Source organism: Oncorhynchus keta, unplaced genomic scaffold (genome assembly GCF_023373465.1).
Source record: "Oncorhynchus keta strain PuntledgeMale-10-30-2019 unplaced genomic scaffold, Oket_V2 Un_contig_10132_pilon_pilon, whole genome shotgun sequence".
Classification (NCBI taxonomy): domain Eukaryota; kingdom Metazoa; phylum Chordata; class Actinopteri; order Salmoniformes; family Salmonidae; genus Oncorhynchus; species Oncorhynchus keta.
Window position 1 is genome coordinate 147,501 of NW_026277020.1, and position 4,231 is coordinate 151,731.

The window sequence follows — 4,231 nt, forward strand, 5'->3', positions numbered from 1 at the left end:
ATAAATCAAATGGCCCTTACTACCCAAGAAATGATCAGTAACATGTTTAGTATGTCAGCAAAGTCTTCGTGTGCAAAGCTCCCATTGTTTATCCAACTCCCTCCAACAGATATTATATCACATTTCTTTATGAATAATTGCCTGTAACATGAATTATGACATTATCTCAAGTTTCACAAATGGTGACTTGCAAAAAATGGAGCCACATAAGTGGTCAGAGACTGAAGTAGACAGTTATGTTCAGTATTCACCTCAGTACAAGGGATATGATATCTGAATTGTTTTTCAAGTTTGCTCATATATCTTTTTTTGCTAGCATTGTATGTTTCATTTTGACATGAATTTTAACTTGATTGCCATAGAGATGATACTAAGACAGGGTTGGGGTCTGTTCCATTTAAATTCTAGTCAATTCAGGAAGTACACTGAAATTCTAATTCACATTCTCTTAAATGCTTTTCAATGAGGAAATGTGGAATCGGAATTTGGTTTACTTTCTGCATTGACTGGATTTGAAATGGAATTGGCCCAACCCTGCTAAGAGAATACTGAAAGAGTTATCAAGTGACTAGAATCAGTGAATATGATAGATGTGGGGTCACGAATGTAGACCACTACCACCCCTAGTGGAGGTATAGTGGAAGTACATGGACTTTCCCAAACTCGGTCCCCAGGACCCCAAGGGGTGCACACAGCTGATTCAAGTAATCAACTAATCACCCAGCTTTGATCATTTGAATCAGCTGTGTAGTGTTCAGGCAAAAAACAAAATGTGAATTCCTTGGGGTCCGAGGACCGAGTTTGGGAAACGTTGATTTAGCCACTTCCATCAGCAGATTCTAATAGCGTTGTATGTTTCTCCCTCTCTTTCCAGGCGTACACCATTCAGGGACAATACGCCATCCCTCACCCTGACGTGAGTTCTAATTCCATGAGACAGTCTTCTCTCTACACTCTACTCTCTCGTGTCCAATCCTATTAATATTAACCCATAATATTAATACTACCAATTCTGAAAAGTAATTTCTGTCTCTTTCAAATCTGAAATTACTCACAACCTCTGTCCTCTGTTTGGAGCCAAACTTCATAGGACTTGGCCTGTAGGAAAACGAGCAGAGGGACACAGAAAGAAAACAATTATTTCCTTATCACCCAGAATAATAAGGAGACCGGTTGCTCAAGTGAGGAATGTGAAAGTTAAGTGCAGTATTTCTTCAGAGAGGAGGAGGTCAATTTCAAGGAATACCGCAACGTAGTCAAACGGACATGGTATGTTTCATGACCCCATGTTGGGTCCAAGTGTTTCAGACACAGACATCCATGAACTACATTTCACATGGCACCATCCAAACACACAGAGACATCCTTTCTTCACCGACTTGGGCCAAGTCCTCTATGAGTTTCCTTTCTCTCTCTCTCTCTCTCCTCCTATCTGTGTCACTGCTTCTCCTGAATCCTGTCTTTCTTCTTGTACGGTTTCTTGGTGACAGACCTGACCTGTGTGTGTGTGTGTTTTAACGATGCCCTCATAGCTCTGCTGTCCCTCCTACCCCCCTCAGCAGTTGACCAAGCTCCACCAGTTGGCTATGCAGCAAACCCCCTTTAACCCCCTTGGACAGACCACCCCTGCCTTCCCCGGTACGTACCCACCTACACGAGAACCACCCTCTACCAAATCTCCTTCTCTTTTTTTACCTGTAGAGACACACACACACACTTCCTCCTCTTTCTCTCTCTCTTCCTCTATCTGTCTTTCTCTGTTCATTCTCTTCCTGTCGTTCTTTGTGCTGCGCTTCCGATGACATGGCCACCTGGTGGTTGCTCTTGTTGACCTTTTATTTGTAGTTTTTCAAATATTTGGTTTGTTTTTTTAATCTGCTTTTGTAGCTCCTTGAAGATTTTGGTCCTTCCGAGTTAGTTTTATCTGGGTCGGCAGGTAAATCTCCTCTGGTTTGAGAACCAACCCCTTACCAACAGAGAAGGAGAAGCCACAGGCTCTCTCTCAAGACCTCTGCAGAAGCATCTCCAATCAGGGTTCCGACTATATGTCTCCAAAGCTAACTATCGCTCACAGCGGACGCCACCCTCCCCGTGCAAAACTCTATTTTATGCCGTGTCCCCTCTATCGGTCTCTCTCTCTCCCATATAGCAGGTCTGGATGCCAATAACCAGGCCAGTACTCATGAACTCACCATTCCCAATGATGTGAGTATGGGGACCATGGAGCTTTTCATTTGACATTTGTCATCTATTGTCATGTAAGGGATGGGTAAGGTGATTTCACCAATAGTCAGTCAATATTTCAACAAACAGTTTTCAAATGCTTGCATGCACCACCATGGATATATTTGTAAAAATAGAACAATTGAAAAAAGGGGTCAGTGTGTCATGGTGCATGTGACTTTGTCTGCATTCCATTCAGACTTTGCTATTCCCCTGTTTTTAAGTCCCTCCGCCTCTTCTTCCCAGCTAATAGGCTGCATAATCGGGCGCCAGGGAACCAAAATCAACGAGATCCGTCAGATGTCTGGGGCGCAGATCAAAATTGCTAACGCCATGGAAGGGTCATCGGAGCGCCAGATCACCATCACAGGAACCCCCGCCAACATCAGCCTGGCACAGTACCTCATCAACGCAAGGTCTGAGTCCTGGCAGACACACACACACACACACACACACACACATTACAATTGACAAAGGGGTCAATAGCTCACCTGTTGTCCCAGGGATCCTCTGTTTGTCTGTTTGTTGTTATTACATTATCTTCAGCTAAAGAATTTGACAGAAACAATAATGTACTCCCTTTCCCATCATGCCCTGTGGCAGGTTCAGAGACGTGGCGGCCATGTGGAATGACCCATCCTCCATGACGACATCCTAAGGACCCAGCCCGGCCGTCCTCCACTCCCTCTGCTCCGCCCCTCCATCTCCTGACCACTGAAGACATGATGTTCCTACCTAACTCCTGATGATGATGCCCTCTAGACTAATGAATCTGGCTCTGATAACAACTCCCTTGACCCTCCAGCTTACTACCACGATCGCTCTCTAATAAGAGAGCTGTTGCTTTCAGAGAAACTGAAAAAATAAGTAATGTCTTTGTTTTCGTTGATTTTAGACCGTTAGACAAGTGTTGAAGCATGTTGAACGTTCATTAGGATCAAATTGTGTTATTCTGAATTCTCTCTCTATCACTCTCTGCTAGTGTTACAAAATAGGATTTCAATATCAGTTTGAAAAAAAAGTTACAAAAAAAAAAGTTAAAGTTGTAAAAACATTGGGAAAAAATGCTACTGTTCCATTTTCTAGGTGCTGGGTGATGCTACCGGCACAGTATGGTGGGATGTAGCCCAATGATTACTTTATGATGCTCTTTTGAAAAGATGGTCTTTTTAGGTACAATTTAATCATTCGATTTTTACCCCTATTCGGATCCTTAAAATGATCTGCGTACTAATCCGATCTCTACCCATAACATTTTGCTGCATCACATGACCTCTTTGAGCCAATGGTATCACTCCTAGAGCCCTCCTTTCTATGTCCATTTCTTGTATTTTACATTATGACTTATACTGCATGTGTTCAGTAATGTATTGTATGTATTTGAGTATTCCAGTTTGGTGTAAGTGTTCCTATGGTGTTGCTATGTTAGTGCTGATGGGAGGAGCTATTGGAGGATGGGCTCATTGTAATGGCTGGAATGGAATTAATGGAACATAGCCAAGGTGTGGTTTCCATTTCTTTGATGTGTTTGATACTGTTCCATGTATTCCATTCCAGCCATTACAATAAGTCCGTCCTCCTATAACTCCTCCCACCAGCCTCCACTGCTCCAAACCTTTTCTGCAATTATTTTCATTAATTTTTTTGCCATTCACGTCTAGTCCTACTACCACCCCAAGTGAATAACTCTCCCTCACATCCTCCAGGAACCCTATTTATAGTATTTAAGAAGCATGAAAGGAAATTACTCAAGAAAGAATCATCAGTGGCTAAAAACTGTATCCTAACTGACTGAAAACTAAAATGATTGTTTACTCGATTTCTTAACCAAGACTACTGTGGGTGACCACATAGTCAGCTATGCTACGCTCATGCAATAGACAATTCAACTCTTTGTTATACTGTGGACTGCCTCTAGTGTGTGAGGAATTAGTTGGACTTAAGACTATTGCTGTGTCCAAATTCTCTTAGTTGGCTTCCTTTCGTCGTCTCCTTCACTCCCATGTCC

The 4,231-nt window shown here is 42.6% G+C and overlaps 1 pseudogene; it reads left to right on the forward strand.

Moving 5' to 3' along the window:
- LOC127916938 (poly(rC)-binding protein 3-like) overlaps positions 1–3,140 on the forward strand; it is a 15,594-nt pseudogene extending 12,454 nt beyond the window's left edge.
- Positions 3,141–4,231: the final 1,091 nt, after the last annotated feature.